Here is a 25,758-nt window from a genome sequence, read left to right on the forward strand (position 1 = left end):
TGGTGGTGTAGCTTGTCTCTGCACCTGTTGAGCCTGTTGGTTCACATATGTCCCTGTACGAGGAAATCTTTCATAATTAAGTCTATATGCAGAGTGGTTCTGATACTGTTGCAGATCTCTTTGTAGCTTTTGTCTCTTCCTATGTATCAACGTGGCTACATGCCTTGTTATTTTAGGAGACACACTATCCAGTAAATGCCTAAAAGTTTCACAATCCGGGTGATTAAGAATGTTCAAATGTAACTGTTCAATGTCCCTTTTAATGCTGGTTAACCTGCCTTGGTTATGCAGTATCAGTCTTTTGAGAGCCACTATCCCTGTGTCGTTGTAAATCTTAACTAGATCTGTAAATAGCTGAGAATTTCTTGTAGTGCCTGTTGGAAATTTATAAGCCCGCAGACCTTGTGGAACAATATTGTAATGGACGTATGATAATAAAAACAAATTGTCATATTCCACATTTTTGTATAGTACCAACAGACGTTCAAGATCAAATATAAGATTCTTACAGTGTAAATTATTGTGTGTGTGTGTGTGTGTGTGTGTGTGTGTGTGTGTGTATATATATATATATATATATATATATATATCTGGTGTTGCAGTTTTAAAATATATGTGGGTTAGTAATAGTCAACACAATTCCGGATTAGTTATAACAGCATGCATAGATATTCTTATTAACCCAAAGCACCAGATTTGGAACAGTTGCATAGCAAAGAGAACACATGCATATATGGAACCACAGTTGCTATTTCAATGGCATGCAGGTTACATTAATAGCAACAGGCCATCAGTGATAGTATTTCAACATGGAACATTAAAAGAAACACATTTCAATATTTATTGAAAATAGGACGTATGTCCCAACAGTAGGTTTGGTGTGAACATACCCATTAGTTTTTGTATTTAGATTATTGTTGCAGATATGGTGGGGGAGAGAGAGAGAGATGTCGATTAACAACTTGTATATCCTTGTTGTTCTCACAACTTTAATGATCATTGCTGTAATCCTTAAGGTACAGGTATTATTACAATACCCTATTGCCTTGGTTTGGTAAGTGGTATGTTTGCAAACAGTGTATACTTCAACTGTCTTATTGCTAAATTTTAAATCTCATACCTGGTAGACCTGTGGAGGGAATGTTTGATAACACTACCTGACTGTTTCTACCCATATTCCCAGTTTCCGAATTAATGTTATGCACATACCTCTCAATCTCTTAATGCACACGCTCTGGCCAAAGCTTGACAACATGGGCGTACAACTAGGAACATATTTTGAATATTGCTCATATAAACTTGGAGGGTTGATAGATTGACAGGATTTGTTTTCATATGCATTTTCTGAAGGTTTTGAGGTCTGAAAATCAAATGTATTTCATTATTTGCTGACTACAAATCTGACATCATCCCACTGATTTGCCACGGGGACAGAGGAACAGACAGAAAATATGAGCCAATTATCTAGACATTCTGAAAGAATCTGTATAGTTGAGAGGTATGATTATGCATACAGCTTGCTACCATTCCCAGGATTCGAACCATGGCTGGGTCTGCTAAAAATTCAACAATTTAAATGTCGGCAGACTGTGCTGTTTGGATATTGCTGTCTATCTCTTCAGCGTTTTCTGTCTGTCTCTTGTGGTTGTACATTCCTACACTGTAATTACAACAGTCTCATGCAGACTTTCCTAGATATATTTTTATGTAGCACAGTGTGAGAAACAGTGGTTGACACAACAGTCCTATTCTGATATCAGATGTTACTGAATGCTACATGTCATCCCTACAGTACCAGAGTAAACAATGCCAGGCCAGGATTTCAATCTATATTGGCAGGCACAGTTTTCTTATCTGACAGACATGTGGAAGGAATGTTTGTTAACACACACTACGCAACTGTTTCCACACATATTCCTACATTCCGAGTTAATATTATGCACATACCTCTCAATCTCTTAATGCACACACTCTGGTCAATGCTTGACAACATGGGGGTACAAACAGGGACATATTTTGAATATTGCTGTCATAAGCTTGGAGAGTTGCTAGAGTGACAGGTTTGTTTTCATGTACATTTTCTGAAGGTTTTGAGGTCTGAAAATCAGATGTACGTCATTAATGCTGACTAAAATTCTGAGATCATCCCACTGATTTGCCAGGGGGACAGAGTAGCAGGCAGAAAATATGAGCCAGTTATCTGGACATTCTGAAAAAAATGTGTACAGTTGAGAAGTATGATTATGCATACAGTTTACTACCACTCCCAGGATTCGAACCATGGCTGTGTCTGATAAAGATGCAACAATTTAAGTTTCAGCAGAGTGTGCTGTTTGGATATTGCTGTCTGTCTCTCTTTAGTGTTTTCTGTCTAAGTCTGTCTCGGTTGTACAATCTGACCTTGTTATTACAGCAGACTTGTACAGACATTTCTAAACATTTTTATTATGTAGCACAGTGTGGGTGACCGTGGTTAATACAGCAGTACTGTTCAGAGAATGCAACACTAAAAATGCCATACGATACCAGAGTAAATGCAACCAGTCCAGGATTTAGAGCTTTATTGCCAGGCAGTTGCAGTTTTTTATTTAAATACGACCTACATACCATATTGTCTGGATTATTCAGTACACCCCATACACACAACAGTTTTTATACTGCCAGGTGACTTTCTACTACTTTTATATTTATTTGGTATGACCACTACAAGCAGGATTGTTACTCACCAGCCTTGCGATGCAGCCTTTGCAGCCTACTCGCCTGGGCTTCCTGATTCACAGCCCGCTCAGCTGCAGCTGTAAGGGAAATACAGAAATATTTAGCCATACTTATCCATCATATACACAGGCTGGAAATTATTAAACATTTACTGGTATGAGTACTTACACACTGCTGGGACATCAACCCTCTGCCTTGATTCTTGGACCCACTGGTCCAAGAGCTCCCTCTTCCTCCGTTTCAAGTTGGTGTAGTGGTTTCTGATATTCTCACCAGTCCGAGGGATACCAGTGGCACTGGTGAGGTCACGGGCGAGACAGTCCTAGGCTTCCGCTTTATATTGGGAGCCTTAGTACTGGTCCTGCAGTAGTTTTTCACCAGGACTCCTACCATGACCTTGGACTCCTGTATGCCCCAGTGCTGGGCACGGAAGCCCATTCCCTCTCTGACTCCAGCCATTCTGCCTACAGTGGAAAGCTGCAACCAGTTATGAGGTGTATTCCTGCGTGTGGGGTTTAAATATGGCCTATTTCCTGCCCTTTGCCGTGCTTGGACAGTTTTGAATATGCTAAGCTACGGGCAAACCTGCTTAGCTAAGGTTGGCATTTCTTAAAGGGCGGGTTCAGCACTGCTAACCAATGGGCAAATCCATTTAGCTGGGTTGCTAATCATTGCTTAGCAGTCATAGTTGCACAATGCTTACACCTGGTAAGCAGAGCTGTGCAATGCTTAGCATCACTTATTTTTCATTTTATAGATTATCTGCTGTATGGTATTGATTTATCGTTCATTACGTATTATACAATTGTTTACTGTCCCTGACATCCCCCAATGTGCTTTCATTACATTTATTCATGTGTGACTATACTATATGGGGCACTTGTGTTTATAATGGGATTTCACAACTTTATTAAACTGACATCTCACATCTGGATGTAATGTAGTACTCCTGTTAACAAATATATGTTGTTTAGTAGGTAATACTAAAAAAAATTGTTTATGTACTTCTTTCACATGTAAAATGTGAATTGGTTACAGTGGCGATCAAACCAGGAATGGCTGCTCGCAAAGCGTACGCTCTAACCACTACACTATTGCAATATTGCTTATGTTGGATGTGTCTTGCTATTTAACTTCTTGTGCTTTTTAAGCTGGACTAAGCGTAGCTAAACAATGGGCACACCTGTGCAGCTATGCTTAAACTTTATTGCATTTATAAAAAAAAAGTTTTGTTGTGTTATTTTATATATACCCTTCAGAATATCCCTGCTAATGCTAAACCTGTTATTTTATCAGCGTTCTGGTTCATGGGACATTTGTCCTTTTTGGCTTTGTCCACATTACTGACTCTGACGGGAAGTGTGTGCTATGTGCTTATGTTGCCTGTGTTATCCTAATAACTTTTGGCTTTGTAGCATACCAATCAACCTCTTAGAGCAAAATATCTGGACAAAAGCCTACAATGATGGGGGGACAAATAGGGGTGGATTTTAAATATTGCTCTTACAAACATAAAAAGTTGATAGAATAATATGTTTTATATTAGCATGATTTTTCTGATGGATGTGTGGAGTCTTATACTCAAATGTTTTGTCATTATTTAATTATTTCAGTCCTCGGCTATTTGCCAGATAGGTACACATTTTAGGGGAAACACCATGAATATGAGGCAAACATCTGGGCATTCTGTGAAAATCTGTACAGTTGAGAGGTATGTTTGGTAGGGATGATTGTCCCTTTTGCTTTTGACCACTTTTGTTTTCCTGACGGGTTAGGGGTGTTATGAGCATTCTCACTCATTTTTAATTGCCGAAAGGCAATTCTGGAGTGCAGGGGCATGTGTATTGTGAGAGCTCTGCTCTCAGACACACCCCCTGCACTCGTACGCAGCTTTGTGTCTGTTTAACAGCAAAGGCAGCATGCCTTCATGAAGATGCAAGGCGCGCTGCCATGCTGTACGGGAATGGTCCCTGCCATGCAGGAATAACTTATTCCTGCACGGCTGCTTGCTGAATCCCAGAGAGTGTTTAGTATGTCAGGAGTATTTGAATTGTTAGTTTAATGTTGTTGTGTCTTTCGGCTTTTCCTTGTTAGGGGTCGCCACAACGGAACTCTGGTCAGCTAATGATTGGCAGTTGATTTTTATGTACAGAGTTGCCAGCCCTGACGCACAACCTTCAACGAACGTACGCCCATTCACGCATGTCCCCAGGCAGAAGACGCTCTAACTGAGAATCGAACGGGACAATGTCTTACAGTGAGGCGACAGCGCTACCTAGCATTTAAATCCGAGTTTAAGAATATGGTAAACAGTTTCATGGATAATTGATGGCCTTATCTGACATGCCCTAACCTTCTCGTTTTCTATCACCCACTGCAGTAGCCATTCATTTTTCTAAATCCATACTGATAATAAGCTAAGTAAGTGGAACAGGACTTCTTATTCCTATCTGTCTCCAGCTCATTGTCTGCAGTCCCTATGCAAGATGAGACATGTATCCCTCACACATTTGGATCTTTTCCAGCAGCTTCTGTCAGTAAGCTATGCCTGGTATCCCTCTTTAGGAAATTTCCCAGGTAGCATCCTCCCAAGGTGCCTAAACCTCTTGACTTTCTTCTCTGAACACAGAGTAATGACTGCACTTCGAGATACTTCTGGATTGCTGAGCCTCTCTCCCTGTCTCGTAGAGAATGAACCTAGCTATCCTCTGAATTAACATAATTTCTACTGCTTGTAATGAAGTCTTATCGTGTTAATTGCCAAAGCTCAGGATCACAAGTGATGGTGAGCACACAGATTGACTGGTAAATTTCCCATCTTCACTGTATAACTTGGTTCGTGCTTCTTCACCACATTCTGGCGCAACACCTGCAGTATTGCTGCTGCACCTGTCCAGTAGTCAGTCCCATGAGCTCCTTTGTTCCGTGCCTCATATTACCTAACCTCTGGTATAGAATGTACCTTTCTCTCGCTACCAACCTCTATTGGTCTGACTTAAGCCTGCATTCAATCATAACTTTTGTCCTTTTCTTACCTGCTCTCTGTTTCACTGCCAGCCACTGTTAGTAATTCAAGGGAAGTGCCTTGCAGTATGGCATGCTCTTTTTCTCTTGGTTACAAATCTGTTCTTTTTGATCAGTCTGCTGAATCATTAACCTAGTCACTTCCTTAATTCCAAATGCTTTGGCACCTCCTCCTCCGTCTGGAAGATCATCACTACCTTGGGTGAAGGGGGACACTGGTAAATTGAATAGTGTTTGAAGTGTTCTGGTTATTAGCTAGTATTCCTTCTTATTAACTGGTTAATTTTGCATCTGGAAGTGTTATGGGCCTTCCTAAATTTAGAACTTTTCTTCCCTGACCTCTGCTGAAACCAGATAAAATTATCTGGTTGGACTTTCCAGGTAAACAGATGTCAACAGATAATAAAGACATGAGGCTTGCTCTCCATTAGTAATAGTGGCTATATAGCTCTGATCTATGGGATTTCAGGAGGCATCTGGAGTTGATATTTAGTGCTGACAGAAATTTAATTGTACGATTCATCAGCATTTGGATTCATTTGTACTTGAATATAATATGTTGATGTCCTAGTTTGCAGTGATTATCTGCTCAGTTTTTGTATGGTACATGTATATGAATGTATGTTAGTACAAAATATTGCATACATGTAGCAATTTATTTTCTAGCAAGCACACTAATTAAGCTAAATTAAATCTCTAGTTAAAGTTAAGCAGTACTGCACATTTGTTTTTTTTTCCTTTCTTTGCAGTTCTGACATACATTACAGTATATCACAGGGTAGAATAATATACAAGTTACAATAAAATATGCTGAAAATAGTTGTTGACAGTGTAGTAACATGGCGTACTTCATTATGAGGTTAAGAAAGCATAGTTAACATGTTAGAGCAGATTCAGTAAACCCTACACAGTCTGCTAAGACCGTGTGTGCGATTTGCACACAGTAGTGCACTGTTTTGTGTTCGGTAAGCAGCTCTACATGGTGTGTAGAGCTGCGCAACCACAGTAAATGCTGTGGTATGCTAATTACACCATAAGCAGCTGAATTGTATGCTAATCAACCAATCCAAGATGGAGGATGTATTTAACAAGCTATAAAACAACCATGTAGCCTCAGTGCTGGTTTTCCCTGCGAATTCCAAAACATATTGTAATACAGTCACGGAAAGGAGTCTACACAAAATGAATGTTAGGGGCTGCTGTTGCTTTAATTCATGCATTTGTGCAACACGCTTAGGTCTTTGCTGCTGCTAATAGACCAGTGAAGAAGTTTTTAGACCCCCATTTAACATATCACAATCTGCATGAGGTGGAAATTGTAGAGTGCTACAGAGAGGACAGAGACACACTACAGGAACTCTGCAACCTCTGTTGTCCTCCACCCAGACCCAGGGCAAACTAAGAGGACCCAATACCAGTGGAGACCAAGGTGTGTGAAGCACTTAGAATTTTAGCAATGAGAACCTTTCAGAGACCAACAGGGGACATGCTGGGGGAGTCACAGACATCAGGATCCAGGATCCTTCATCAATTCCTGAATGCTAGGCTCCAGTATGCCAGTGACCACATATTTTCCCTGTACTCCTGAGGACAGGGCCACCTGAGTTACTGGGTGCCACAGATTGTACACATATAGAAATCAAGGCACCACACAGGAATCAGGGAGGGGTCTACATAAATAGAAAGGACTTCCACTCCATTAACTGCCAAGTTGTGCATAACGCTAAGGGAATCCCCTTGAATGTGTGTGCTGGCAACCCAGGCAGTTAAAATGACTCCTATATCTGGCACACCACCCAACTATATCAGATGTTCACTAGGGGTGCTCTCCCTCAGGGTCATTTACTGGGGGATGCAGGTTATGCACTGGAAATCGTGACTTATGATGCCTATCAGAAATGCACACATACCTGCTGAATACTTAGTAAGACACAAGCTCAAACCAGAAATAATATAGAGCATGTGTTTGGGCTGCTGAAGTCATGGCTCCAGTGCCTCGATACATCTGGGGAGCCCTGCAGTACAATCCATGTACATGTACTGAAATCTTCACCATCTTTCCCATGCCTCACAGCATCATCCTGAGAAAACTGCTTCAGCAGGATCAACAAGAGAAAGAAGCACACATCCCACCACCAGTGACAAGGTCACCACAGCCACACGGAAGTGAGGAGTTAGGAGGGAAACCAGCAGCTGCTGTGGGTGTAGGCAGATGTAAATGCTCAATATTCCTTCACATTGGCTAAGAGGCAATGCATAGCACACTCACTCACCACGTAAGGGGCTAAAACCTTCATCTTACACACATACATACAGTAACATTGATGCCAGGCAATGCTTACAACCATTACCTACCCATGTAATGGCTGTCTACTCCTAGCATCAGACTCCCTCAACCTGGATCTAAAACTTTAGCAACTGCTGGATTTACAAGGTAAGTGTTGAACCTAGAGTGTTAAAACAAAATTGTTTAATACAAATAAATGGCATATCCTTGCATGTTGCTACTTGTAAGTAAGTAAAAGGTGGGTGATTTCTACAGCAATAACTTCAACATGTGACAACAGAGACATGTGAATGCATATGTCCTCTATCAAGTAATAGGCCTTGGGCATCAGATTCGCACGATCATACCTCTCAAAAGTACTGATGGTCACTGAATATCCTCAGTTTGGCCTCATACTTGGGATTGGAAAAGCCATTAAAGAGAGAAGATAGAAATTAATGAAAGACATTTCATTTTGAGACTTCATAACCCTCAGAAGATTCTTAAAAATACTGATGCAAAAACTGTTTTGATTCCGTCAGCTGTAAGACCAAAATATGTAAAAAGTACAATTAGCAAAACAGCATCACAAGCACAGCTATACTAAGCACTAAGTCGGCTATGCACCCTGAGCATCCGACACAAAGCTTATGTATCCTGAAATTCAAAAGATAGAAAACAAGGATATGGCACAGTTATCACTTGTGCAGGGGTGTGTGTGTGTGGGGGGGGGGGCAGGAAACCCAGGCTGACACAAAAGGTAAGTGAGTACATGTGAGTAACAAAGAGAAACGGGCAGACATTTGAATAAAGTAACAAATGGCTACAGAAACAGAATGAGCTTTAGGTCTCACAGCTGAACCATGTAACTGGTATTTGTGTGTGTCCGCTTTCCAGGTGAAATTGGTGTGAATGTGTGACAACAGGAGGAGGAAAGCTACTACATGACAGAGCAAAATCCCTAAAAGGGAAGGCATCTCTGATCAGTACTAGCAAAAAACTACGATCACTCATAAAATCATCCAAGGCCAACTTTGAGAGTAAAATCGCAAAAGACGATCACAAGGCTTTCTTTAGCTGTTAGAAACCTGGGTGGAAACTCCCAGATATGCTCAGAGTTCGTCCAAAATGACACAAAATACACTGAACCCACTGACATTGCCAACATTCTGGCAGACAGGTTCAGTGCAAATTTCTCCCCCCCCCCGAAAGGAGAAATAACTATCCCAGCAGAGTGTAGCCTCCCTAACATCTCAGATGCCCAGGTGAGAGCTGCCCTCTCTAAAGCTAAAAACACAGCATCTATGGGACCGGACGGTGTTCCGGGCTGTGTGCTACATGAACTCCAAGAGGAACTAAACCCACACATAAGGCTGCTGTTTAATCTTAGCCTTACTACAGGATACGTACCCAAAGAGTGGCGTACAGCAACAGTTGTCCCACTTCACAAAGGCGGTGCTTCTACGGACCCAGGAAATTACCGCCCCATAAGCTTGACGAGCCTGGTCTGCAAAGCTATGGAGAGGATCATTATGGAACTCATAAACAAAGACATTGGGGACCTACAGACATTGGATCCTACCCAATTTGGCTTTGTCAAGGGCAGATCCTGTCTTTTGAACTTGGTCGACTTTTTTGAAACGGTCACTAAGGCCATTGATGAGGGTAAGGCAGTTCACACAGCCTACCTTGACCTTGCAAAAGCCTTTGACACAATACTCCACTCGGGCATCATAGACAAACTCACCAGCTTAAATGTAAACCCATATGTCACAAGATGGGTTGCAAACTGGCTCAAGGACAGAACCCACAGGGTCACAGTTGCTGGAGCTATGTCAGACTCTAAGCCGGTCACAAGCGGTGTCCCACAGGGCTCAGTCCTGGGACCCCTCTTGTTCGGCATTTATTTTTCCGAGGTACAGGCAAACATAGGAGGATTATGGCTGACAAAGTTCGCAGATGACTGCAAACTGGGCGCCATAATTGATACTCCAGCGGACACAAACATCCTTAAGAGAGGCCTCATAGAAACGGATAATTGGTGCCAGAGCCATGGCCTTAAGCTGAACGCCAAAAAATGTATAGTCATACCCTTTGGGAAAAACAAGGTACCCACAAATTACCACATAGGTGGTAATACATTAAGTATGGAAGAGGTAATCAGGGACCTAGGGACCCAGGTTGACAGTAACCTCTCATTTGACACTCACATTGCCAAAGTGGTTAGGAAGACCTTCTATATTGCCCACCTTATCATGAAGGGTTTCACATCTAAATCAAGAGAGGTCATTGTGCCCCTGTACTCTTCTCTTATCAGGCCAGTGATTGAGTACAATGCCCCATTTGGGATGTATCTTACCCGACACCTGCAGCAGTTGGAAAGACCCCAAAAGTTCCTCACCAAGAGGATAAAGGGTCTTAAACATATGTCATATGCTGCCCGACTGAAAAAAGTCCAGCTCTATTCAGTCGCATACCGCCTACTCAGAGGTGATCTGTGCCTGACGTACAAGGCCATGTCCAATCCGGAATTAATGGACATGCTCCACCTCAGAAAATCCAAATCCATCGGAGCCACGAGAGCAAGAGACTTAAACCTCAACACAGAAATAAATAGGACGTGCTGGAGGGACAGATTCATAGCCCAGAGGCTCCCTACACTCTGGAATAGAATCCCAATCCATGTTGGGCAGAGCCCCTCACTAACTCTATTCAAGAGAAATCTTGACGAGTGGATGGGAGATCGTAGGTTTACCCCGGGGGTCATCTCTGTGTCACTACTAGACAGAGGCACTGTAAACTAAACCGTAAATGGGCGTAGTATTCTCATCCTAAGGGGTGGTGAAAGCCACACACACTCTGGCTAGGCTTATAAATGCCCTAGGGCAGATAGCCTAGTACGAACCTCTGAACCTATGCTAGCTCTGTCTTGGTGTGTCAGCCATGTGTGAGCCGTGCATGGTAGAGGTGGCAGTTCATCGTTGTCATACCCAACCACAAGAACTGGCTCTGCTAGGTGTTGTACTGACACATCCATGCCCATGGTCAGATGCACTGCTGCTATCTGAATATGACTGCTGTCTCCTTGCAAGGATGCACAGGACCATGATCGCATGGCCACATCTGGGTGTGAACACATCAAACACTGATGGAGCAGTGGAAGTAGTGCCACTATGGGAGTGTGATTGGGCATGGCCACATCAGCTAACAGATGATGTAACTGACCTCCACCCACATGGATGCTGTCCCCCTCCCAGCAGATGTTCCATCATAGACACCACCCATTCCAATGTGTCATCAGATCCATTGAAATGGAAACACAGTGGAGACGGTCAAACATCAGCCTGTCTCATATCTACAACCCTAATCATTTCTCTGGAGGACCTATTCGAATATGCCTTCACCTCCATGACTGCCCTAAACATACATTAATGGCAGGGGAAGACACACCTGGATCAGAGGGAGGGTGGACAGCAGGCCTCCTCTGACCACCCCTAACAACCCTCCTGCATGGCACCTCACCCACACTTTGGCAATGGCCAGAGTCAACAGGCACTGAAGCTGCAGTAACCACACCACCCTGATCGAGTGTCTCACCCTCCACCTGTCCAATATCTGAGGGCTCATTGGAATGGGTTGGCATAGGCCTACAGGCTGTGTCCAATGGGATTACAGGGGATGGTTGAATGTCAACCTCCCGTGTCAGATTCAACCTCTGCAACCCCCGACTGTGCCTGGGTTTGGCCACCATCATCATGAGAGTCTGACAGTACTCTGACATCAGGTGGCTAGTGTCCTACACTTTCACTGTCAGGATCACCTGTGATAATAAGCAACAAACACAGGAAAGAAATTACCTACAGTACTATAGTCCAATATATGCTAACCAATGGTAACAGTGATGCACTATTACAGACAGTATAGCAATACACGCAACAGTCCTGACACCCTCATCTTACATATGGATAAGATAAATATTTCTTTGAACTGCTGATCACTACTGACATAAATGTTTGGCTTACCATGTGCAGATGATTCTAGGGTCCCTATGGAGGATGGTCCTGGAAGAAGTTTAAGCAAAAGGTGAGGACACCATCATCACAGTTAACAGTAAACAAATTAAAACTTACTGCCCTTTATATGTCCATTAACAAAAACTTGGATGACACATCCACTCCAAGCCCATATGTAATCAACCAGAATGTATTGTTAACTGTATCAATCTGCAACTCCCCTCCAAAAAAACAAAAATTATGTTAAACAGAACTTAAGTATTACTGTCAGTATTTTACTATACAAGAAGTATTTAACAATTGAGATGGGTAAGCCTACCTGGAAGCTCCTCCTGGGACATACTTGTCCTCCCTGAAACAACAGCACCAACATTAATGACATGTTGTTGTGCCCTTTCCACTGAGCTCTCTGGATTCCTGAACGTGGACAGGAACTCTTCATTTGGTGTCAGTGGTGACTCTGTGTAATAGGCCTCCCTGGTAGCCATCCATTCATGGGCCACTGCAGCTGCTCTCCTCCAGGCCGATGAAATCATGTCATTGGCCCTATGACACACCTGATCATATGTCTTGCCCTGGCCACCTACTATATTTACATCAGCCACTGTCTGCTACCAAATTTGCATTCTGCCAGACATATTCCCAAGTCCCCTCTCAAGCAGAAAGTCACCATGGTCGCCTAAATGCTTCAGCAATCATTTAATTCTCAGGGTCACTGAAGGGGGGTTTGCAGGGATTGGATGCCTGGGTGTCATAGTCCTAGGTGACATAAAATGAAGGATAATACACAAGTACCACATAATTAAGTCTTGCTTAGATATAGCACACTACAGGTAGTTTTTCAGTGTTACCCACTGGAGAAACAAAAACAGTCAATATATTCAATATAAAAAAAGGATTCATGTGGTTGTAACATATTGCAATCACACACAAAGCAAGGCTGGATTCAAAAAGAGGAGGGTAACAATAACAAAGCAAAACTCTGTACAAACAATTCGGTTTGTGCTAACACAGAAATGGAATTTTGTGACCCCCACCCCCAAAACAACAGGCAAATGAACTGTCCCAAAAACGTGTACACGTTTATCACAGAACATTCAATTTTATGCAGTTGCCAGTCATGTTGATCTCTGGCCAGTAATCCCCTGGAGGTGTCTATGGGACATCCCAGAAGGCTAACGCCTCTGTGTCATTGACCATATAGGACATTTACATTTCACTGAAATAACAATAGAAGAGTGTAAAGAGAAAAACAGTTGTAACATTAGCACTTGTGATGACAATTAATGACTGTACATTTGAGAAAGTGAAATCCCCTGACAAAAATGCCTATACCATCAGTAAACTTCTAAAAAAGTAGCATTTGCTAATGAACGTGTGTGTGTGTGTGTGTGTGTGTGTGTGTGTGTGTGTGTGTGTGTGTGTGTGTGTATATATATATATATATATATATATATATATATATATATATATATATATATATATATATATATATATATATATATATATATAATAGATTCCATACACTAGATCGAAGGTTCACTACTTCAAAATAGTGTATGGAATGCACACTGCAGCGAAAGTGCACTTACGCGAAGTTCAGTACAACGAACGGGCATTGTACTGAACTTCCATGCAGTACTTACGGACTTTAGGGTTAGGGCACGGGTCATGGTAAGGGGATAGCCCATACGGCTATCCCCTTACCATGACCTGTGCCCTAACCCTAAGGTCCATGATGACTGCAGCGCAGGACATAGCAATGTTCTCCACTGTGGTGCAATAGTCACGAACCTTAGGGTTAGGGCATGGGTTAGGGTAAGGGGATAGCTTTACTAAATATCCCCTTACACTAACCCGTGCCCTAACCCTAAGGTCTGTGAGTATTGCAGCATAGTGGAGGACAGAGCTTGTTTTTTGTGCTGCGGTACTTTCGGTGAAATGCACTTTCGCATAAGTGAGGCTTCCTATTACAAGTTCGAAGTTGTGAACTTTCGTTCTTGTAATAGGAATCCGTATATAAAATATATATATATATATATATATATATATATATATATATATATATATATGTGTGTGTGTGTGCATGTGTGCATATATATATATATATATATATATATATATATATATATATATATATATATATATATATACAGTATATAGATATGTGTATATATATATATATATATATATATATATATATATATATATAGATAGATATGTATGCATGTGTGTATTTGTATGTGTGTATGTTTATGTATATATATATATATATATATATAAATATTTTTCTTAGTGACATGTGAGCATATACAGTATATAACTGAAAAATGCAATCATACCATACCAAGATAGTCTTCTGTGTAGATAAATTCCAAAGTAATATCTTCTGTGTTATCCACATATACAAATCTCCTCACCTTCAGATTTCCTAGCTACACACTTCCCTTTTTATAGTGTAGATTCAGGGCTCCGAGCATGGTGAAGATGCAAAACACATAATTGCTGAATCCCAAATACTTGGCTTCTTATAGGAGATGTAAAAATAGTGCAGGTACTCCCGCCATGTTTGTTGCTAATGGATTCCGGCTGTGAATGATCACTGGTAGGGTGAAGGAAAAGACAACAGTAATTCAGATTGCCTTACCTCCACTGGGTATGTCAGCCAGGTTAGACTTACAAAGTGTTGAAGTAATTGCTTTTTTTAATATAAGTAAGAGCACACATTTCGGTTTCTGTTCAGTAACATCCAACCTCTCATTCATTTCTTGACAAGTGTAGATTATTGCCATTTAATATCCTCACACATTTTAAGGATAATGATACAGCATGTGTTGCAGACTACATGTCTCACATTTCTGGTCAGATAACAGAAAAGTTAAGAAACAGACATAAGACAGATCTGCATTTCTTCAGGCAAGAGTCATAAATGGTTGTGTGATCACTCAGTGCAATAAATCTGAAATTAATACATGTGTAAACAACTCAGAAGTGTACAACTGTCTTATGTTTTTTTAATACTGTGGATGATGTTGCAGTTGCTTGTATTCACACTGATTTTCATTCTCTGTTGCAAAACTTTCTGTGGTGAAGAGGGGTAAGATACCTTTATTGTGCTTTGAAAGTTCACTGGTGTGAGAGTTCAAATCTAGACCTATGTAAAAATATTTCATGTGTACCAACATAAATTTTGTAGTGTCTATTTAATATACATTTTTTTCCTTTTCTTCTAATTTTCCTTTTTTTATGCCAGTATGTGTGTGGCTTAGCACAAACAGAGAAAAACACAATAAATGCCATGTTTAGCTTTGCTTATCTCATTTCTTTGATCCTTAGTGCGCAAACCTGGACTAATGTCCCACACATGAAGCAGACAGAACACCTGCAGACAGGGCATAGATATTCTAAATGATAAAAGGGATACATTTTTGCAGTTTTTGCTTTCCATTGCGCAACACCATTAAGCAACATTGCGCAACAGTTAGCAAGCTTCCCCAACGTCTGCAGCCACCAAACACCTGCAGAGAGAAAGCAGACAGTAAAAATTTCAAAACATTTACAATTGTATCAACTGTATGTTAGGCACTAAACAAGCACAGTAAGCTGTGTTGCATGGCGGTTAGCACACAGAAGTTAATAATGAATAGGGAAGTATCCATCTAACTATTCCTGTGGCAGCAGGTGTAAGTGTAGGGCTGTAATGCAGATGGTCCTGGGTTCTAATACAGGAAATACAGCATATTTTTACTGTTGTGACAGTTCAGTTTGTAGTAATGAACAGGAAAATATTCAAGTTTTATTTCAATATTCCTGTGGCAACAGATGTAGTTGTAGGGCTGTATAACAGTTTATATATAATTATATATATGAGGGTTAAGACACCTTTACTGTGTTTTGAAGGTTCAGATGTATGACTAAGTGTATACTGTCTACTATGTTTAAGTATAATTCTGCTATGTGGACTTGGATGGCCTTCATTCTTAAATAAAAAAAAACCATACACAAATGAATGTATATACATGGACCTTGTCAGGTCACACACATACATGGTTAATATCTGTCATCTGCATTTATAATTCATGACTGTGTCTGAGAAGCACTTCTGTGGCATAGATTGAAAATCACCACTGTGGAAGAAAATGTTTTGTCCCTTATGCATAGGTCTGAATCATCATCTTTCGGCTTTTCCCACTAGGGGTCGCCACAGCGGATCATCTGTTTCCATTTTTTCCTATCCTCTGCATCTTGCTCTCACACCCAACCGCCTGCATGTCCTCTCTCACCACGTCCATAAACCTTATCTTAGGCCTTCCTCTTTTCCTCTTACCTGGCAGCTCCATCCTTAGCATCTTTTTCCCAATATACCCATCATTCCTCCTCAGCACATGTCCAAACCAACCCAATCTCGTCTCTCTTGCTTTGTCTCCAAACTGTCCAACATGAGCTGACCCTCTAATATACTGATTCTTAATCCTATCCATCCTAGTCACACCGAGTGAAAATCTTAACATCTTTAACTCTGCCACATCCAGCTCTGACTCCTGCCTTTTTGTCAATGCCACTGTCTGCAACCCATACAACATAGCTGGTCTCACTACCCTCTTGAAGACCTTCCCTTTCACTCTTACTGGTACCCGTCTGTCACAAATTCTCCACCCATTCCACCCTGCCTGTACTCTCTTCTTCACCTCTCTTCCACATTCACCATTACTCTGAACTGTTGATCCTAAGTACTTAAACTCGTCCACCTTTACCAACTCTACTCCCTGCATCCTCACCATTCCTCTACCCTCCCTCTCATTTACACACATATATTCTGTCTTAGCCCTGCTGACCTTCATTCCTCTGCTCTCTAGAGCATATCTCCACCTCTCCAGAGTCTCCTCAACCTGATTCCTACTCTCACTACAGATCACAATGTCATCTGCAAACATCATAGTTCACGGGGCCTCCTGTCTGATCTCATCTGTCAACCTGTCAATCACCACTGCAAATAAGAAAGGACACAGAGCTGATCCTTGATGTAATCCCACCTCCACCTTAAATGGATCTGTCACTCCCACTGCTGTCCTCACCACTGTCACACTACCCTCGTACATATCCTGTACCACTGTTACATACTTCTATCACTCCCGACTTCCTTATACAATACCACAACTCTTCTCTAGGCACCCTGTCATATGCTTTCTCCAAGTCTACAAAGACACAGTGCAACTCCTTCTGACCTTCTCTGTATTTTGCCAATAACACTCTCAGAGCAAACATTGCATCTGTAGTACTCTTTCCTTGCATGAAACCATACTGCTGATCACTAATCATCACCTCCCTTCTTAACCTAGCTTCTACTACTCTTTCCCATAACTTCAAGCTGTGACTGATCAATTTTATCCCTCTGTAGTTACTGCAGCTCTGCACATCACCCTTATTCTTAAAGATAGGTACCAAAACACTTTTTCTCCACTCCTCAGGCATCCTCTGACTTTCCAAAATTTCATTAAACAGTCTATTCCACTGCCATTTCTCCTAACTACCTCCATGCTTCCATTGGTATGTCATCTGGGCCAACAGCCTTTCCATTCTTCATCCTCTTCATAGCTGTCCTTACTTCCTCCTTGCTAATCTGTTTCACTTCCTGATTCACTGTCCCCACATCATCCAAACTTCTCTCTCTCTCTCGTTCTCTTCCTTCATCAGCCTCTCAAAATACTCTTTCCATCTACTCAACACACACTCTTCTCTTGTGAGTACCTTTCCCTCACTATCCTTTATCACCCTTACTTGCTTCACATCTTTCCCAGCTCTGTCCCTCTGTCTAGCCAATCGGTACAGGTCCTTTTCTCCCTCTTTAGTGTCCAATCTCTCATACACCTCTCCATACGCCTTATCCTTAGCTTTCGCCACCTCTCTCTTTGCCATGTGCCTCATCTCTTTATAGTCATGTCTACTTTCTTCATTTCTTTGACAATCCCACTTCTTCTTCGCCAGCCTCTTCCTCTGTATACTCTCTTGTACTTCCTCATTCCACCACCAGGTTTCCTTGTCCTCCTTCCTCTGTCCAGATGTCACACCAAGCACCTTTCTAGCAGTCTCCCTTACTAGTTCTGCTGTAGTTACCCAGCTATTCGGTAACTCTCCACTGCCTAGGCCTGAATCCCACACTGTAAAAAAAATTAGCAGTGTATAAAGCCAAACAAATGTGTCAGGTCATGAAATTTATGCCCTCCAGTGCATGTCTGCAAAGTTAAATCACTGAACAGTTACAGCAGCACACACCCCTCAAACTAATGTCAAGTGTCAGATTAACCTTTCAATTTCCAAAACTGATATTGTCTCTGTTTGGCACTTGCTTTCCACTTAATATTAAGCAAATGCATTTGGTATAGTTACTCGGGTCTTGTACTACTAGTAAGCGCAATAACAGGAGTTGGCAAGAAATCATAATTTGCTGTTGCACTACTTTGGGATTAGACCTGTCTGGTGTTAGAGAGGAAGGTGCCCAATTTAGGGTGCACAGGTGGGGTGTTCAGGAGTGCAGACTATTTATTGGATTCCTGGTAAAGTGCCACAGCCAGAGCCTTTTTCAGGGGGCTATTCCATCTCCCAGTACAAGTTTGATGCTTGAAATAGTCTGGCCATGGCTGTATCCAGTGTGACTGGCATCGCACGACAGTGATAGCACCACTTTAATGATCTAAAAAGCCACAAGAGAGATACACTCAACCAGTGGTTGGATGAGTTCTGAACTAGCAACATCCCACAGTTGTGTAAGTATGCTAATAAAGAGAATTCATAATACATTGTTAAATATAGGCAAGACTGGTATGCATAATGCTCTTCTGTTCTTTTTGCAGCTAATTCTGAAATAGATGTGTATCGGTAGGCCCATGCTGATCATCTAGAAAGACTCTGGGAAGCAAGTGGTATGTGCGCAGCACAAGTAGTTTTAAAATTTAAAGAAAAATGTTTTCTTTTCTGTACAGTAGTAGCAAAGTAAGTATACATATCTTAACTGTAAAAGCAAGTATGTATGCATCAGTCTGTTGCACAAAGCAACAGTTATCTCTTTTTATTCCTTTTTTTTATCTGTGTCATCAAAATGTCTCCATGCATCCATCTATAATAAATCACTAAATGCTTCACAGCACACAGAAGTAGGCCAACCCCATCGGCTCACATTGCCCCGGCTCCATCGGCTCTGGCACTGATGCCCAATACATCTAGTCACCAGCCTGGCAGTACTGCCTATGCACTACCTGTGCCCTCAAGTAGCATTACCCCAGCAGCTGATGCTGTGGTACCCTCCGGGAGTATTGGTGAAGGTGTGGATTTCATCACTCACCAGGAGATGCCAGGGATGGTTTGTAGGGTCATGTACATCACCACTGGTGTATGTCTACTCTAGGTAGAGAGGTTGCTCTCCCTCATGGGAACGGTGGTGACAGTTTGCATTGTCCCCTCCCTTACCCCAGTCATGGCGTCCCCCAACCTTTTGTGTCCCTTACCATCCCTGTATCTTGTCTTGTTTGCATTTGCTTTCTCACCTACCCAACTTACCTGACCCAGAAATATCAATATCCCTTACCCAGCATTCCTGTCTCACTGAAGTTAAAAAATAAAACTGGCGCCTATCCCACCAAAAAAAATAAATAAAAAGGGCGCCTATCACACCAAAAAAAAAAAAAAAAATATATATATATATATATATATATATATATATATATATATCGTCCCATACATAGCTCTTCATTGTCACCCTTCTTTGTGGAGGTGACAGTCCAAATTCCGCTAATATTCTGTAGAGGACATTTCATTTTATACTGTTGAAGAAATGGATAACTGTAGATGTCCTTCTATTCAGTGTTGTAGTATTCTTTACATATGGGTTGTATTCTGCCCAACGACCTAACATCTGGCTAGTATACAAAAGCTTCAAGTTGCTGCCAGTACGTGGGACATCACATGTCTGCTTTGACAGTGTCAGCCATAAAAAGACATCCACACGTACCATCCTCAGAACTTATCTGCTGCCATTCGGAAGGTTGACTCCTACGTTCGGTCTGCAGTCTAATTTCGTTTGTGTGTCACTGCCAGTTCAGATAAGTGCCCTGTTGGGGATTTTGTTTCTTGTTACTGACATTCGTTTTGCTCATGTCATCTAGGAAGGACAAGTGTAGGTGTGGAAGGCAGATTCCACATAAAGATAGCCACAAGCTCTGTCTTTTCTGTTTAGGGCCTAGTCACGACCACCAATCCTATTCTCTCAGGCCTTTGTGCCTAAAACATTCCATAGTCATCGTTTGGCTCTGAATCTGTATCTGGACAATCAGAGGCTCAAACATCTGGCTAAAGACATTAGGGAGGGCACTGGGGGTCCTTCGGCTGAGCCGAGTTTGAAGAGGAAGGTGAGTACGCTGAAACCTGAATCCTCTTCTGCTGCACAGTTTGCCTTAGATGTACCCCTTGAGGTCGGTGAAGACCTGGTGGTACAGTCAGAGGTCAGATCTGCTGCTTCAGCGGTACCTCTATGGAAGCTGTTAGGAGAACAGATCCAAGCATGTCTGAGGGTTTGCAGATGTCCTTTTTGGGCAATATGGAGGACCCATGGCTTGTTGTGTTGGTGGACTGTGGTGATGTCCCTGCCATTGAGCTGCGACTAAGGATCTGGCTTCATCTGCCATTGGACCTATGTCTGGTTCTTCTTCTTTGTCCCCTCTTCCAGAAAGACATGTTAAGAAAAAGCCAAAAAATAAGCTCCCTAGCGTTCATTCTTCTCAGTCTGATTGGGAAGCTTTTTCTCGGGGTCTTAAGGCCCTGATGGCCTTAAAACCTACTTCTCCTTTGCCTCTGATATCTTTCTGTTCCTCCCCAGTTCAGGCTGCTGTGTTGCAGGTACCTGATTCCATTTCTGAGGACTCCTTTGCTGAGGATGATTTTTTTGCATATTCTACCCATTTTGCTTCTCCTTTAGAATATCCATCTCCTGAGGAGGAATCTAATGGCGGAGATTCCCCATCAGGAAGAAATTTCTTTTGGTCAAACCATTAATAAGACGAGGGAGTCCTTCAAATGAGATTGTTCCCAGATTTCTGAAGAACAAAAGAGGTGCTATGACAAGGTTCCTGATGATTGTAAGTTTCTCTACAAGTGTTCCTCTGCAGATCCATCAGTAATCACCATAGCTTCAGATAAGTCTTCCCAGTTATCCCCTTCTGCCAGGCTTCATCCATCTGATAATGAGCAGGATTCTTGAGAGACTGGGTAAAAAGATATATACTTCCACTTTAGGTATCAGAGTTATTAATTACCAGAAGCATATGTCTAGGTACTCCTTAACTTTACTTTCTCAAGCTTCTCAGGCCTCATCTTACTTGCCAGATTCTGAGATTAAAATGCAGGCCATGTCTCTTGGCTGCTTTCTCTCAGGTTGCTAGGTATTCAGTTAAGTGCAGCTATGATGCTGTTGAGGCATCATCTAGAGCTGATGCTCCTGCCCCTGTGATTAGTAGGCATTCATGGTTGAGACTTCAGTCATTATCTGATGATATTAAGGCCAAAATACTAGATGCTCCTTTGGACAAGACTGCTCTTTTTGGATCAGCAGCTGCACAGCTATTTAAGGCTCTGCAAGAGAAAGGAAAAGAACTCAAAGACCTTAAACACCTCTTTTTCACCGACCCCTAAATTTCATAGAAACTTTCCAGTCAAAACATCTTTTATTAGGAGACCAGCATGTTTGGGTCTATATCAGTCCATCGAAACGGCTGACGATTGAACACCAGATGTTTGAACTGTGAAGTTTGAGCACTGATTATCGCGAAACCGTGGAACACCGAATTCTTTCCCAGGGAAAGAATTCAGTGGACCGTTTCTGTGGCTTTGTGATTATCAGGACTGTGGTGGGAAGTTACGGGTCAGGTTCAGGTAAGTGTGCGATTGTGTGGACAATAGGGTTAGGGCATGGGTTAGGTGAGTTAGGGTTAGGGCGCAGATGAGGTGGGTGTGCAGTAGTGACAGACTTTAGGGTTAGGGCAGAATAGGTGAGTTAGGGTTAGGGTGCGGGTCAGGTGAGTGTGCGATAGTGACTGACCTTAGGGTTTGGGTTGAGGTAAGTCGGTAGATAGTAGTGTATGTACAGTTTTGTGTAGGGTTAGATGTAGGATATTAAGTGTTTGTGTGTGGATTGCTGTTTTTGTTTGGTGTGCTTGTGCTGTGTGTGTGTTTCTTGAAACAGCGATACCCCCCCCCCCCCCACCCCGGGAAAAAATCTCTGTTCTAAGACTTCGATGTTTTTGTACTTCGTGGTTAGAAGTTCGAACTTCAGCCATTTCGGTGAACTGATATTGACCCGCGTGTTTAGCTACTGTTGCTGCTTCTAGAGCTAAGACGTCTTAGCTAAGACGTCTTTTGGAAGACCCCCTCCTCAGCTGAAATCAGCATCTTCAGTTTCCTCTTCTCAGCAGTTCTTTCAGACCAGACCCAGTTCTCTGTGACTATCAAGGTTTTCTTCCAAGTCGTACCCCTCTTTCTCTTTCTTTTCCAGCCTGGACAAGGATCCAGGACTCCTGGGTTTTGTACATTATCCAAAAAGGCCACTTCTTTACTTGGAAGAATCTCCCTCCTTTCATGGGTATTCCACAACCCCCCTCCAGTCAGATGCAGCTTTTTGCAGACCTTCTTTTCAATTGAGGTCTTAGGGCACCATACAGCGTTTTCCTTGGGATCAGAGAGGCAAGGGATTTTACTCAAGAATGTTTCTGGTCCCAAGAAAAGATGGTCCTTGCAGACCATTTCTAGATCTTTTCCACTTTCCTGCTGGTTCCTTCTTTCCAAATGCTGTCCCTGCAAGCACTTTTTCCTCTCATTTCACCTCAGGCCTTCATGGCTTCTCTGGATCTCAAAGATGCGTACTTGCATGTCCCCATCCATCCTCTGTACAGGATTTTTTTATGTTTCTGTGTGGGTTCTTTGCACTTTTCAATTTTCTTCCTTGCCTTTGGTCTTTCCACTGCCCCAAGGGTGTTGACAAAGTGCCTGGCTCCTGCCATTGCCTTCCTGAGGGTCTAGGGTATTCAGGTTTATCCCTACCTGAATGACATTTTTTTGCTAGCAAACGCCTAAACTCTCTTGTCTCTAAATGTAGAGAAGGCCATTCATCTCCTTCATAGCCTAGGCTTCACCATCAATTTAAAAAAATGCATTTTGACTCCATCTCAGGGTCACATTTTCTTGGGGTGCAGGTTCAGGACAGGCCTAATGATGGTCTTTCTACCAACAGACAAGGCTGCATTTCTCACTCACTTCTTAATCTTAACCAGGGAGTTCCTGAGACTCCTAGGATTCATGCCTTCCACAATTCCCATGCTGCCCTTTGCAAAACTCCACATGAAATTTTGGTGGTTTCTAAAGACTACTTGGTCCCAACATGCTCATCCATTAGATGCAATAATTCTATTTCTTCCATGTCTGAAATTATAGCTCCTTTAGTGGATTCATCAGTTTTCTTTGAATCCATGTCATCCTCCTCTTCTGCCCCATCCTTCTCAACAACTCTTCACAGATGCTTCAGACATGGACTGGGGGGGGGGGGGGCTTTGCTTCCAGGAAAGTTCAGGGTCTGTGGTCTCCATCTCAGAAAGATCACATCAACATCAAATTTTCCACCTTTTTTTTCAACCAGGTCCTCTGAAAATCCTTACAGACAGCACCACTGTCCCATGGTACATAAACAAATGGGGGGATACCAAATCTTACCTTCTGTGCAGGCTGGCAAAGAAGGCATGGGAGCTAGTCATTCAGCACAAGACTTCATGCTGGTTATCTTCCATCTGCTCAAAATGTTGTGGCAGACGCATTAACCAAGACCATGACACAATCCCATGAATGGGTGCTTCACAGGGATATGTTCTTGGACCTGATTCATCAGTAGGGTACTCCACATCTGGATCTGTTTGCCTCCCCTCAGAACAGGCATCTTCCTCTCTATTGTGCCAGGACCCTGCATCCTCTGGCTTGGAAGATGGGTGCCCTTTCTTTCTCATGGAAGGGGTTGTTCTTTATGCATTTTCTCCTTTCACCCTCATACAGAAGGTCCTGCTGAAGATTCAGCAGGACAAACTGAAAACCTTGTTGGCGACTCCCTTTTGGCCAAGACAGCATTGGTTCCCTCTTCTTCTGCAGTTAGCCAAGGACCATCACCACAAGTTGCCTCACCAGATGGATCTGCTCACACAGGACAAGGAATCCTTACTTCGTCCACATCTGTCAACATTGCAGCTGACCCTGTGGGTGATCATCTTCTTATCCCTTTCAGACACCTTTTTTCTCAGGACATGCTTGGAGTTTTGCAGGAGGCCAGGAAACCCAATATAAGAAAGTCTTGCATTTCCAAATGGAGAAGATTTTCTGTTTAGTATCTTAAAGATCTAGATCCATTTACTATGGACATTCCTGTTGTGCTTTCCTACCTGTGTGAGCTTCTAAAAAGTGGCTTATCCTATTCTTCTATGAAAGTCCACTGTTCTGCTCTTTCTGCTTGCTTGCCATTGTCACCTCCTTTAGCTTCCAGATTGGAAGTCAAGCTTTTTCTTAAAGGCATCCTATATATTAAGCCCCCAATGAAACCCCCTTGGGACCTTAGTTATGTCTTGGAAAAGCTGACTCTGCCTCCTTTGAACCCGCAGGTTCTGCTTCTCTGAAGTTTTGCACCTGGAAAACTGTGCTTTTGGTTGCCTTGACTTCTGCTAGGAGGGTCTTCAAGTTACAGCCCTTGATGACATCTCCACCCTTTTTGGTTTTCCACAAGGATGGAGTTTCGATGCAAACAGATCCCTCTATTATGCCTAAGGTACTGAATGACTTGTCTCTTAATCTATCCAACTGCCTACTTTCTTCCCGTCTCAGTCCTCTAGTGAAAGAATTTTGCATACATTAGATGTACACAGGCAACTTAGCTTTAGTCTTGTCTAAGTAAAATCTATTAGGAAGTCAGATCAGCTTTTTGTGTCATTTCATCCCAGAGCTCTGGGTTTACCCATTTCTAAACAGACTATTTCTTCTTGGATTTTTAAAGCTATTGCCTTTTGCTATAATTTCCATGGTAAGTCTTTCGCCACTTCTGTCGGAGCTCATTCAGTTGATCTGTAGTTCCCTCAGAGGCTTTCTTTAAGGGTCTGGATACTAACTCCATTTTGGAGGCTGCTATAGTAAACTCTCAGTTAACCGGAACTCGGACATCCAGCAAAAAATATCAAAGAAATAGTACAACTTTCATGTGTTGCACTTTGTTTGCCGCGTTGCCATTCGGTCGTGTCAAGCTGCTTCTCTTGAGCGAAGTATAGATATTTGTTGTCAGACTAGTCTGTTATATAACCTTTCTGTCAGAAAAGTTTCTAATTTGTTGTCTCTTACCCTATCGCATTTAGCGACCATATTTTCTTGAGTTTTCTTCTCTTTACTCTGCACTTTTTACCGCGAGGTATTTTTCTCCCTTACCATCGTTGGTAATCACTTCCTTTGTTCATTACCTTCGGGTATTCTTTCGTACCATTGCTGGTACCTTTTCTCCTGTCTCCTTTTCTATCATGGCAGATAAAAAAGGTAGTCTAGGATTTAAAAGGTATTCTGATTGTGAACACAAATTACCTACATCAGATGCACACTCTTTGTGCGTTTATTGCTTGGGTGTGTCCCACTTATCTGTTGACCCGCCCTGTGGTATTTGTAAAAATGTTTCCAATA

At 42.1% G+C, this 25,758-nt stretch overlaps 1 protein-coding gene across 1 annotated transcript in view; it reads left to right on the forward strand.

Moving 5' to 3' along the window:
- Positions 1–25,758, forward strand: part of LOC122814952 (aldo-keto reductase family 1 member C1-like) — a 337,408-nt gene that overhangs the window by 148,172 nt on the left and 163,478 nt on the right. The window lies entirely within an intron of this gene.

The sequence above is a fragment of the Protopterus annectens genome, chromosome 11.part0, assembly GCF_019279795.1.
Source record: "Protopterus annectens isolate FY-2018-M chromosome 11.part0, PAN1.0, whole genome shotgun sequence".
Taxonomy (NCBI): Eukaryota; Metazoa; Chordata; order Ceratodontiformes; family Protopteridae; genus Protopterus; species Protopterus annectens.